The sequence below is a fragment of the Leuresthes tenuis genome, unplaced genomic scaffold, assembly GCF_036924035.1.
Source record: "Leuresthes tenuis unplaced genomic scaffold, fLeuTen1.0.hap1 SCAF_18, whole genome shotgun sequence".
Taxonomy (NCBI): domain Eukaryota; kingdom Metazoa; phylum Chordata; class Actinopteri; order Atheriniformes; family Atherinopsidae; genus Leuresthes; species Leuresthes tenuis.
The window spans coordinates 14,695,221-14,708,957 of record NW_027325372.1 but is presented as its reverse complement, the minus strand read 5'-3'; the positions used below and the strand labels follow the sequence as shown (position 1 = coordinate 14,708,957).

At 43.8% G+C, this 13,737-nt stretch overlaps 1 protein-coding gene across 1 annotated transcript in view; it reads left to right on the top strand.

Moving 5' to 3' along the window:
- The first annotated feature begins 370 nt into the window (after positions 1–370).
- Positions 371–13,737, top strand: part of elmo1 (engulfment and cell motility 1 (ced-12 homolog, C. elegans)) — an 88,911-nt gene continuing 75,544 nt past the window's right edge. Inside the window, exon 1 of the mRNA XM_072369818.1 lies at positions 371–564. The gene's annotated coding sequence lies outside the window, so the exon portion shown is untranslated. The remainder of the gene's footprint in view (positions 565–13,737) is intronic.

Genomic DNA, 13,737 nt, shown 5'->3' with positions numbered 1-13,737 from the left:
TTTCCTTCTTTCGTGCTATGATTTCTTTTTGCAGCAGTTTTTTTAACAGCTGGTACATGTTTGGGGGTTTTATGTTGCTATTGTTACCTCTGTTCTTACCTTTGGTAAAATGTAAACACCGACTTTAAGCATGTTTTTCATCAGGCAGATGACACAACACCAATATCCAAACGCTTCTACCCCCTTTAACTGTCAAATAAATGAGAAAAGGTCATTCCACGCATTTACAATAGCCTGCGTTCCCAATTAAACACGAGTCAGGACGGAGCCAAGTTGTTGAGTGAACTTCAGAGCTGTTCAGCCGCTTTCCTTTTGCTCGGATGGAACCTTTCTCTCCACGCTTTCATGCATCTAACTGTCTGGCATCACCGAGGCAGCCAGCAGACGGCAGAAGAAAGGAGGAAGTGGAAACATCAGCACTATCTCTACGGCAGAGGAGAGACGGGGTGGGAGAAAACACCAATGAGTGACGCGCACAATCACAACACAGACGCGCGCGCGCGCACACACGCACAAACTCCGGACATCAACGCCGCTGTGGAAGAAGTGCCCTCGCCTCGACAGGTTTGTTGAAGCGTGTTTCCCCTCTTTTGCAGAAATTCGGCTTCACCGTCGCTTGTGTTCTGGTGTGAAATGTTGGGGATTTGCGGCGTTTTGTTTTTTTTTAGGGGGGGGGGGATTCTTCTCGCTTTGCCTTGTCGGTTACATTGTAGCGGAATTGTGCGGTTTCCCTATCGCGTCCTTTCCCTCCAGCCTCCGTCTCCTGTCGTTACTTTTTGAAGTGGCTGCTTTGGGCGCTGCTCCTTTCATTGACAGACATGTTCTGAGGGACGCGTCGCCGCTCCGTTCCAGCCCGCCCGCGTGCACAGATGCACACCGAACTGCGGCGAATGCGTGAAAGTGGCGGCGGCGAATGCGTGCCTGGTTAGTTCTGGATCCTGAAACAAGTGCACAGTAACGCTTCGAGTTGTATGTATGTATATGTGTGTTTGTGTGCGCGCGCGCAGCTGATTATGCGTGTTGCCGCTTCCCGGCTTGTTTGCCGAAGTGCGACGCTGTTCGCCTGGCAGAAGAAGTAGAGATGCGCATATAGCCTAGATGCCTCTGCTAAGCCCCACTGCTAATTAAAGAGCCGCTTTAATGGTTCCCAGTGTGCAACTGAAGCCCCGCGCACTGGCCACACCGCGGGCCCGAGAGGAGAGTCAAAGTCCCCTCTTTCTTCCATGATAGTCGAGACAAAGATCTGCCGTTTCAGTCATGCTTTTTCACTTCCTTCTTTTACAAATATCCGCATCAGGTGTTTCCACGGGTTTTAAATATGACTTCTAGTCATGTTGACTAAATGAAAACGTTGTTTCGGAAATGTGGTGGCAGGGGCGTAGCTAGGCGTGCACGCACCCGCCATTACTCAGGTCACCTTTTTAAATACCTGCTGCATGTATGAAACTCGGGGTCTAAACTTCTTTTCCTTCGCCTCCTGTTAATGCTGCTGCTGAAACCAAAGCAGCTGCCGATGAGGGTAAACCTGCAGGGAGAGTTAATCTGTGGTGGGAAAAGAAAAAGATTTGGTCATACATTAGGAGCATTGTCAGTGTGATTTGGAGCTCAGAAATCTTGTTAACCTCTCGCACATTTTTCAATAGTTTCTGAAAATATTTCGATCTAAAAGTGAACAGCCGTTTCAGTTTGGCTACATGCAAGCTGAGTTTGCTTGTTATATCCGAATAAGATCATCAGTTTTATTTTGAAACTGTATTTCTTTGCTCGCTGTTGTATTTTAGCTCCTTAATCTGAAATTGTGCCTGGTCATGTCTTCCTGCTTTATGCTGGTTGTGCCACTGGCATCCAACAGCTGTGGGCATGTGTCATATTTGGGGTTTGCCTGTGTTGCTTTTAATTAGGCGAAAAGCCGATTAGTTTAGCACAAAGTGTAGTTGTCATGTTGCCACAGGAATATAGATGTTTTCATGCTTGGTCCTGGTTGCAGATATGTGTTCCACACCGCTAACACTGCACCTGCTGAAAGACAGACTGCTAACTTAATAGGTTTTTAGTTACACATTGATTTAGCCAACACACTTAAACACTCCATATATCTTTCAATTATGGGACATAATGAACTTCTTGAATATCATGTTTGAATTTATTATACGTGCCGCTGTCACGTCAGACATTTGGGAGACTCTCTAAGTGCGTTGAATGGTGAAATGAAAATTCAAATTTGTCAGGTCAGCATTTTCCTGCCTCGCTCGCAGCGTTGAATTTAGCTGTAGTCATTTTGCTTTTTTTATTCTTAAAAACTCTCCATCATAGCAAAGACAAATGGAAAGGAGTGACACTCCAAGTTCCCCCATTTTATGAGAGCACACACAGAGTCTGAGAAGGAAAACTTTGGCTTAGCAAAGGCTTGAGAACCTTTGCTGTGAAACTCATTGTGTCTGACGGGAGTTTTAGGTTTTGTGGAGCCGACTAACAAAAAGAAAGCCTGGTTGGTTGAACTCTAAAAAAGTGGGGATGCTGTGTGAAATGTAAATAAAATTAGCATGCAATGAAAAGCAAATCTAATACGCCCATATTTTATACACATTAGACCATAGGGAACATATCAAATGTTGAGAGTTCATGCAAAATGTTAGTTCATCTGAAATCATGGCAGCAAATCATCTCAGAAAAGGTGGTATGGAGCCATGTTTACTGCTGAGGATTCCCTCCTCCTTTAACGACAGTTCGTAAACATCTGGGAACTGTGGAGACCAATTGCTGGTGAAGAATCTTGTCCCATTTGAGTCTAATGTAGGAGTCTAGCTGCGTGTTTTGGATTTCAGGTGGTGAAAGGTTTGGACTGCAGGCAGGCGGGTCCGGCGCCTGGTCTCTTCTGCTACAGAGCCACGTTGTTCTAATAGTGTTCTAATGTGGTTTAGCATTATCTTGCTGAAATGTACAAGGCCTTCCTTGACAAAAGGGAGCTGGATGGGAGCACATTTTGCTCTTAAACCTTATTTACCTTTCAGTATTAATGGTGCTTTTCTGAAATGCTAAGTTGCTAATTCCATAGACACTAATGCATCCCTATACCGTCAGAGATGCTGGCTTTGGAGCCTGAGTGCTGATAAAAAGCCAGATGCCCCCTCTCCTCTTTAAACCAGAGGACACGGCCTGTATGACTTTGAAAAAAAATTCAAATTGTGATTAATCTGACCACAGAACAGTTTTCCACATTGCCTCAGTCCAAATGAGCTTTGGCCCAGAGAAGATGGCTGTGCTTCAGGATCATGTTCTCATATGGCTTCTGCTTTGCATGATCGAGCTTTAACCTGTACTTGTTGATGACTCTATTAACTGTGTTCACAGACAATGATTTCTCAATTTATTACTGAGCCTATACAGGCATTTTCATGACACAGTCATCTGTTTTTAATACAGTGATGCCTGCGGGGATTACAGGCAGTCAGTTGAGTTATTTTGAGACATCTCAAGATTCTCTGAATCTTTTGCTGATATTATAAACTGTAAATAATGGAGTATATAGTCGCCACCATATTACCTAGTAGGACATTATACTGAATTGCTCCACAGTTTGCGAAGCACTTTTGTGCAGATCACTCAACCTGTGCCTATCTTTACTTCTGAGAGACTCTTCCTCTCTAAGGTGCCAGTTTATCTTACTGACCTATTGGCAGTTAACCCAATGAGTTGCAGTATGTTCTTCCTGCAGTTTTTGTTAAACAGTAAAATGTCTCACTTTCAACATGTTGCTTTGCTGTGTTCCAACTTTTTTTGGTGCTGGTTTTGTTGACAGAAATCACAGCATTAAAAAAAACAAAAAAACAACGCAAAACAATGAAAGAAAAACATTTCAGCAAATTCTTTTTTCCCCTTTTCCTGTCCTTGGTGGTTGTGTTACGTTAGATGTATTTTTTTAAGTTGTGCCTTTTGTGGAATGTGGTTAGGTTTGGTAAAACTGTACCTCAGTGCAAAGGTTTGGGATACATGTGACTGTGATTATGGCTGACCGTGGTTTAGAGACTGATGTTTGGTTTAAAATGCGACTCAAGTGTTCGTTCTGGTGAAACAGCCTCTTCCTGAAGCTCATTCTCCCAGAGAACAGGTATGTGAAGTTTACTGTGTGCTCAGCTCCGGCCGGTAGCTGTCCAACTTCAAGAGTGAAGTGTGCCAGAGGAATCTTGTTTCAGTTTAACAGCCACCTGAGGGAACTATATGTCAAAAAGAATGCTCGCCCATGCAAAAACAAGGTTTATTAGCCATAGCAAAGCCCTGTTTCTTGTTAGCTGGCTTGCCCAAATAAATATTTCTTTACCTCTTAGGGGTCCTAATATCCAGCAGTGTAAATGGGGTGTTGCAGCACAAGAGTCAAAGAAAAAACAGAAATATGAACTACAGCAGCCTCAAATTGCACCATATGTTATAGGCCAAATAGATGGATGGGACTTTTGTTTTCGACACTCGAGTATAATCCACCAAATCTGACTGGTGGAAAGAGGTGGAGACGGAGTGGTGGCATAGTTTTTGGGGGGAAGATTTGTGCCTGTCTTTGCCTAATGAGCAGCAACACATGTTAGATCATGGTGCGTATCTGTTTGACACTGCCTACTGTTTGGCATCCTCTCACCACCGCCTGTGCAACCTTGCCAATTTCTTACTCCTCTCATCCGACAGCCCTCCGTTATCTTTCTCTCATTAGTAATCTCTCTTAATGTACTGTCCCCATCAGTTTCACCACTTTCTATCCCCATTTCTGGCACTCTTTTCTCATTTGCTCATCCCTTTATTGCACCCCCCCCCCTCCCTCCTTTCCGCTTTCTCTCTCTGTCTTGTTGCTCCCGGAGGGAATTGGAGGTATGTAAATTGTTTTCTCCTTGATGTATGCCCAGCCTGCTATCTGTCCATCTTAATGAACTAATTTCCCCTTATTTTCATCGCAAAGCCGGATTGCAGTGTTAAAAATGATGACTAAAGGTTTCATAAAGTTGACATCATCATGTCTTTTCTGCAGCCACAGAGAATATCTTTCAGGAGAAGAAACTGAGCCTTACCATGCTAATCTCCTGGTATCCTCACTTGCAGTATACACTGGCTCTTGTCACTTTGTAGCTTGAGGGAAGATTCATTTGCAGTTTCAAATTAGATGAATGTTGCCTTGCATAATTGCTCCCTGTGGTAAGAAGTTAATTAAAACAGTTTGTAGGTACTAAAGGTGCGATGGGAAGGTGCTAGACAGCCGAGCAGACATTGGTAGGTGAGAAGAGATCTCCTAGGTACCGCTGCCATGTTCTGCTCTTCAGTTTGCTTCAGGCCTCATTCAGAGCCAGGCGAGTCTTTGACATGAACACAGAAAAACTATATTTAAGGAAAACCAATTGAAAAACATACTTATCTTACTACAAACTGTGATCTCTTAGCAGTTGCAAAAGGCATAATCACAAATGCCATGTCCACCCAGAGCACAAATCCATTTGAGCATCCAGGGGTGAGTTTTTATGTAGTGTGAAGCAGCCTTGGATGACCCAGAATCTGATATGGATCCCTCTGTGTGCTTGCTCTAGCTGCTGCATTCCAGCCGTGGTGCTGCTGCAGAGCTCAGTAAATAGTGTGTGAGAGGTTAGCGGCTCTGTAACAGTGTACGTCTGTGTTTGTGGTATTTTGGATCTCCCAGCTAAGAGCCTCTCAGGCTCGGAGCCTTCTGACCTTGCTCGATGGAAGGCTAGACGGCCTCTCGGACCAACAAGTGTATCTTTCCATAGCTCTGTGAGAGGTTTGAGATGTCTTGGAGGCCTGTAGTTCGTACAGATGCCCCAGCTGTAAAGTGGGCATTAGGGTCCGCTCGACTGTATCAGCTGCTTATAAGAGTTTGTGTTGATGTCACACTGCGTAGGATTTCTGGAACGTGTGCTGCGGAGAGTTGCAGAAATTCAACGCAGTGTTGCCGTTTCGGTTTTGTTATTATTTTCTAACACTTGCTTGCATCATTTCCACAGTAGCTGTGTGCTGATGTGTATGACTAAAGTGGTAAACCCAGGTTTTCTGTAGCCGCTACCCAATTACAGCGTTTCCCCTGTGTGTGTCTGTGTGTTTTACAGTATGTGTGAGACCTTTGAGTGCTGTGCGGTACCATGGGTCATTGCTTGATATCCGTGTTGCTGTCCCACATACAGACAGTTGCTTTCATGCTTCCTTGGATGTCCATTACATTCATTTCTCTACCCGTATACCAACAGTTTTCATCCATCCATCCAACCTAGTCACCTGTTTTTGCTGGTCCATGAAAATATGAGCTAGAACTGCTCAGTCGAGCACACACGGGTCACTGGGTCCTTCTAAATTTCTCTGTAGCTTGCAAGAGGTAAGAAGTATGAGTGTAAATCTATATTTGTCTGATGTAAACTAAGGAAAGAGGAACCCCACTGATTTCAAATATCTGTCTTTTTGGGGAGTAGAAGTAAGTTGTGCGAACAACAGCGTTTTTTTGGCTTCAGAGGGAGCTGCAGGAGAGCTCATAGACTGATGTTAATCAAGGCAGGCTGGTCTGAACACTCTAAAAAAGCTAAAATGCAAAGGGGATTTGAAACCGAGCAAACCTCCGCAGCCCCACCTCTGCTTCAGGTCAGTGGCTCGATGCTACATCAAGGTCTTACATAATTCCTGCTCAAACCTTTTCACCACGGACAGTACAAGTGCTTCGATTTGGAAAAATAAAAGTATGGATGATGGAAAAGATGTTTAAGCTTTTGCTAAGTTGACTTTGACAAGCTTTGTAAAGAGTCCATTAGGAGTGTGATTTCAAATATTGTCCCTTTTTACCTCCAGTACTGAGTGTGTTAGATTGCAAGATTAAGGGATTAGTTTAAAAGGTAGCAAAGACCTCAAACATTCTCAAGTTTTAAGGGACCCTTAAGAGTCCCTGAAGAGTCTTTCTGGGAGCGGGACCTGTGGGTCGCCCTCCAGGACTTGTTGCCTCTGCAACTTGGTCTTGGATAAATGAAGGGAGATGAATGAATCTATTTATCTAATAAAATGAGGAGTGACTTTTAAATATTTGCTTGTATAGAAGCATGAGCAATGCTGCTAGTTGAGATGCCGCCGTTGACTTTCTTCACGCCTAAAGCCCATCTACAGCTGAAAGTACAGGACGATGATTGAACTAAACATTTGTCTTTTGACCTTCTACTGATAGCTCGAAGCCTGGATACATGGGTTTTCTTTGGATTGTGAGCTCACAACTTCACCGTTGGCAACAACCGAACTGTAAAAAGTTGCCAGACCAAAAGATAAATCATGTCCACAGACTGTTCAACCTCCCTATACGGACTTTTTTTTGCCATTAGAATAGAAACACTCCTTTGTGTATCTATCTTGGTTCCCGTGTACACTAAAAAAAAAACCTAACATGATCCAAATAATTTTGCAACTGCTGGAGAAACTGCAGTGAGAATGTGTTTGTTGGCTGAGAGACGTTATCGGAACCATAAGACAGAAGCAAACGGCTCTTTGACACACACAGAAGCACTTTCTGATTCTTATTTTCTTTATTCAAAGGGGAGTGCAGTCGCTCTGTTTGTGTTGTGCCAGCAGGGGTGACTGCATGCATGTAAAGGCATGTTTGACTCTCCCTTGCAGTTTGGCAGATAAATGTCCCATTTTTCTCTTCTGTCACCCTCGCTTTGGTTCTCCCTTTATTTGATTCTCCCTTTTATCTTTGTCTGAAACAGTTTTGGAGCCTCACATGATTTTATGTTGCAGTAATAGAATGGATCCTTTAACATTTAGTGTACTTTTTTGCAGAGACATGAAGGGAAACTAACATGCAGTGCAAAATGTGTTCCTGCATGCCTGCCTTTTGTGTCTTTTTTTTCAGATATAACAAATTCTGATGAGGATGTTGCCTCAAGTGCCACTACAAAAACCGCGAAAACAATTTTCGATTGTACGTTTCTGGCATTGTCCCACCTGCTTGCTCGAGGCTACGGTGAGCTTGTTCAACTCAACTTGTTTCTGTTAATTGGAGGGCAGAGTTTGGGCGAGAGGTGCAACGACGCATATCTAAATGTGCTATATAACTGTGGCTGGGCCAAGATAAAGAATTTAAACCCTTTCTGTGACAACGCATTGCTTTGAGGTGGGATTTTTGCCACAGCAGTGTTTTCCACTCGTCTAGTCAAGGATACCTCCAGAGAGAGGACATTGAGGAGGAGTAAAGCGCTTCTCACAACACGCCAAGGTCACCGGCTCACTGTTCCCTCTTGATAGGGAAATGCAAGCCTTGGATTGAGTGTGTGTTACATTATGCTGGAGCTGCTTGTGAGTCTCTTTTATAAGTCGAAACACAGAAGGACACACAAAACACTCTGATATATCCCTTTTTGGCGCTTACTCTTTTCCCTTATACATTTAAAAAAAAAAAATGTATTGTCTTTCTTGAATTCTTATCATTACTGACTAAGCTTCAACTTCATGTTCTCACTGGAGCTTTCCATTTAAACAACTCCGCATGCACATATTGCCCATTTTCTGATATTCACTGCCCACACACTTGCCACTAGCGGCAGCAACGTTAGTCAGGGCATCTGGGATAAAACCACTCGCTTGAAGCTCCATTGGCCGTCTCTCTTGTTGCTTTCGTGAGGCTCAGCAGCCTGACGAGAGTATCTCTTGGCTCTAATCAGCCAGTGAAAAGAAGCTGTAACCGCCCTCATAACCTGATGGTGCCAGACATCGCCTTGGAAGTCGGGTATTTTATCTGGAAAGCGATCACTGCCTGGAGAAGACTTGTTTGAGGCCTACCAAAACCTTACTCAGTGGGGTGTTGATCTTTGACCGTCAAAGAACAACAGGTCAGCAGGTGAAACTCTTTGAGAAAATGAACTGAACCGGGTCATATTTTCTTTACCCGGAGCACGGAGAGGTTTTTTTCAACTTGCCCTTATCTTTCCTTGAGCCGTGGTATTTATTTTCTGTCGGTACTGTTTGTGGTCATGAAAAATAGATTTAAGATTTGAAGTTAAAATGTGTTTCTTTTGATTTCCCAGGCTTTTAATGCTTATCCCAAATACAAATGCATGTTGGGAAATGCTCGCAAACCCCTCCGTCAAACCTTTGTTACCTTTAGGAGGTTGAAAACGGCATGTTGCTTAGAAGCCTGCTTGTTCATTTCCCGGCTAAATCAACACATCAGTGTGGAAATAAGAGAACAGGTATGTGAGGAGACGGCTTTACTGGGGCAGCAGCAGAGATTTCATCTCTTCATTGCACTTATCAGTGCTTTTGCTTCTTGTCATTCCAGCCAGCGATGTTGATATGGTGAGAAATACAGGTTTTTCCTGCCAGGAGAGACTAAACATCAGTGATTGCTTTGGGTTTCTCGAACTCAGTTGAAGGATTGTGTTGAACTCTGTCGTTTGTGGCCAGAGCAGATTCTCCATCTGTGAACCACCTGCTGTACCTCGTGTCACCCTGGCTGGTGTGCACTGGCCACACATCAGAGTTTTCCCATTTCCTGTGGACGTTGCACAATGTCATCGGACCTAACTCTTATCTTATTCCCTGCAATGGTGAAATTAAGAATAACATAGGTACAGCTCAGCTCTGTTGGGCTCAGCATGGCTATCTATTGAGAGAAGAGGGTTATTGTAATGGCAGACAAGCAGGGTTTAATGTTGCCTTCGGGGCTTGTTGCTATGTCTGTTCTTTTGTTGTCTGGAGGGGAGGCTTAGCACCCTCAGTTTGTATTTGTGTGTGTGTGTATGTGTGTGACTTGTTTGGCTGCATTTTCCAGCACAGACAGCACAGCACCAGAAAGGCACAGGAAATGCCACGAGAAGCTTTTTAATAATGGGAGAGCAACCGGATGCAGGACCCTCTCTGAACATGCTCAGAGTTTGTTACACTGAGAGGTTTTTTGATGGTTTTGCACTAATGCAGATCTTAGCATAAGCGATAGATTTACTTTTTCTGAACTGTGGGTGGAAGGTGAGCCACTTCCTGCCAGTGCGTATGAACAAATTCATTTCCTGTTGACAGCAAGTGAAAGCCTAAAGATCAAGAGGTGTAGGCCAAACCCACTGTAATGTGATAAGATATTCATTTTTTTAGTGTTAGTTTCAGGGTATTTTTATGTGTCCGTGTAATCAGCAAATTGATGTATGAGGGGGGTCCAATAAGCACAGATTACATAATTCCAATGACATCGTACCCACAGCAATGAAGGCCTGGCCTGAGGAATGCCCACCACGGCTGTTTTCGTTTCCCCCTTTTCTTCCCCTTTTCTCTGCTGCACATAAATGTGGCTTCTATGTAATTAACCCATAAAAGGAAAAAAAAAAATGAAGTTCTTTGAATCATCTGTCCCAGTCCAAAAATAGCCAGACTTCAGCCTCCTTTCAACTTGTGCTGCCTCTGTCCCACAAGTCCCCACCCACAATTTCACTCTGTAACTCGACAATAATACAGCAGCCACAAGCAAAGCCCGAGTGAGTGACTTTAGCTTGGCATGCAGAAGGGAGGAAAATGTTTTTAGCAGTGGCCAGTCACCACACTGCTAGGGTGGAGGAGAGCTGGCACCGACTTATGACTGACCAGGCGAGGCTAAGGCCTTTCGGTGGGTAAGGCATGGGAGGGGAGGGCGTGGGTGTAGCTTATGTTTTAAAGAAAAAAAAAAACCACGGGGCGTAAATAAATAATAGGAAAGCAGCAGAGAGTTGGAAGCTGAGAGCAGAGATTAGGGTTAACAAATTAAAGGGTGAGACCCAAAGACGGGGCATCTGTCAGGAGAGGGGAGGGCACTGTGGTGAGCGGGTGTAGCATGCGTGACGTGGAGGGTTGGGTACATAAACCAAGCAGGCGAGAGTCAAAAAGAACGAGCATCTCCGTGACAGCACTCCAAAAGGCAAGAAAAATAGCATTACGTGGAAAACATGTTGAAAAGCAGCCCCACCATATCATTCACAGCACGCATGAGCTCATGTGTTGTGGCTGTGTGCACCAGGGTGGGACTGATGAGCCGTTGGTTGTTGGTGAATAACACTTTGCCTCAAACAGCGCAGTCGGTCAGTCGTGCAGTGTGGCAGATTGGCAAAGAGCACACAGCGGGGAGGGGAGCTGTGTTTTGGTGCAGCCAGGTCCTAAAGCCACCCAGGACATGTGTGCTGGTGGGCACGGTTGCATGTATGTGGGCATGAAGAATTAAGGGTTTGTTGACATGCAGCCTCGGCTGGGGGGGGGGGTTGTGGGAAGGGATGGAGAGACAGCTGGCAGGCCAAAGGCTGCGTGTAACGAGGAGTGTGTGTGACAGCCACAGTGACTCCTTTGTTCCCACTCACTTGTGCCAGTCACAGCGAGTAGATGGTTGATCTGTGAAGTGACTGAATCCTTTCATTGCACCTAGACCAGACGCACAGTCCAGCTTTACACGAGGTCTCTCCTCAGCCTGCGTGTGTTTGCGTGACTCCGTGGCAAAGAGAGTTTGCAATGGCAGCAGCAGGTTTCCAGCATAGAGCCTATAACCATCTTCAATAATGTCGGTGCTCCTGTAGAGCACTTATTACGCTTGTGATGATAGTCATCAGTGCTAACGTAATTGTCGCGCCAATAGCCTGTTTGCTATGCTGAGGTAGTGAGTGCTGTTGTGTAGCTGTGTGGTCTCCTGAGTTGTGTGGCTTAATCCCAGGGCTGTCAGGTGTTTTCTACACAATTTTACTCCTTACACAGGGGCTGTCTGGAAAACTGAGATTCGTGCAATTTGATTTATGCAAAGCATTTTACAATAGTGTTACCACAACATGAGTTTAGTTGTTGTGCCTCATCTTGCATGTAATCTCTCGTAATAAGTCCTGTCTGTTTAAAAAAATCTCATTCAGTACAGACCAAAATGAAGCATTTCTCTCATCTGGTTCTAGAGTTGCTCTCAGTTTGCTTTGGGTATACCACAGACGCGCATCTCTGCGTTTTCAGCTGTCCTTTGTGACTTCCTGAGGAAATTATGTTACTCTGCGAATTGAGTTTCTAAAGGTGTGAGATCACCGGAGACCCCTTATACGACCCCCCTTTTATTAGACCTGCTTGTTGTGTGTGGCCGCGTTAGCATTTTTTTCCCCCCAGCACATTGACTTTCCTCTTCAGATTACCAGCAATCTCTAAAGAAGAGACGAATGGAATGGCGGACGTGCTTCATAACTCATTGCTTTCCCACTAATAAAAAGCTGTCGTATCTTTTTCCCTGAAAGCTTAACTCCAAAGCTTTCACCTCTCCCACACCACAATTTTAATAAGCCTTTTCAGTGCTTGACTTCTTCCTCGTAGTATCTGAACTATTTAGTTCAAGTAGGACATGTAAAAATAGCTATGAATCAATCCCAAATGTTCTCGTGCCATACGCACGTCTCGATCTAGGCTAGCACAACCCAACTGGGGATAGAGCGTTCAAAGATGGGCAGAATGACTGGCAGACTGGCACTTTAGTGGAGGGCATGTTCATTAAAAACATGACTTGTGGCAGCAGTTAGGGCCTTGACATATTTTCAAAGCCATTAAAGAGGCTGCGGAGGATTATAATTTGTTGAGTTATAATGATGATGATACGACCTTTTGCTTATTACATGCCTCAGTAAAGATAATCCTCTGAGCCATTGAATTTAGCTAAGACCATGTTTCCATTAAGGGATGTATATGTTGGGTACAGCATTGCAGCAGACAGTTCATGGTAGAACAAATTATTGATTGCTCAGAAATGTCACAAATGATTCTGCAACAAACCTATTCAACTGTTTTTTGGGTTGCTTTTGCAAGTTTAAGCCACCCTTACTCTGATTAGATTAAAAAACAAATGGCTCTTTATTAGCATCAGTTTACTTTAGAAATGCTGAGAATTTAGTTAATCAGCCAATATTAGAGTCTGTCAGACTGTATGTATATTTTGTGTAATATGTCCCCCATGTTACAAGGGTTGTGTCACATAGTTTGTCCAAAAAAAAGCAGCTCAGACTGTACGCAGCTATAAAACTACCGCCAGAGCTGTAGCGCAAGTGCTGCATGAATTACAAGGCATTATTTTCGCCGTTTCCTCGTCACACCAGGTTGAATTCTGTCACGGGAGTGCTATTTTTGTTCAAAGTGCTCTTCTGTTGTTTAGCTTTGTGTAGTTTGGCTAAAAAGTTGGTCAAAAATGTCACATCTAGAGAAGAGGAAAAGAAATGGAGACCTTAATAAGAAAAAAAAAAAAGTGGCCAGCTGCTTTTGCAGGGATCATTCACTGCCCAGCTGACTCTCTGCAAGGTCTCAGATCTAAGGCTGAAATTGCCTGGAAACTGGCTCGTCTCTGGCTGGTAGAGGCAATTCTAAGTGGCTGCATCTGTAAATAACTTTGTTCCGTAATGTGACCCTGATGCATTCATCAGATTGTTGCGCATTGCAAACAAGATTTTTTTTTTTAGATTGGGTGAATGTGTGATTTATTTATTTAAAAAAAAAAAGTCTTTTCATTTTTTAAAGTTAAACATTCACAGTTTTTCAGCAACTCTGTGTGGGATCTGCTAATTAACAAGCCATTGTTGTGACAGACTCTGATTCGCTGCTAAATTTGACCCCTTCTGTTGGCTCAATTGATCAAGTAAACCAATTACAGCACATTTAGATGCATTCAAGCTTGTGTTAATTTTATGGTATCATAATTGGTGAGTGTTATCATTTGCTATATTGTCTATAACAATTTACCATTATCTTGGAACT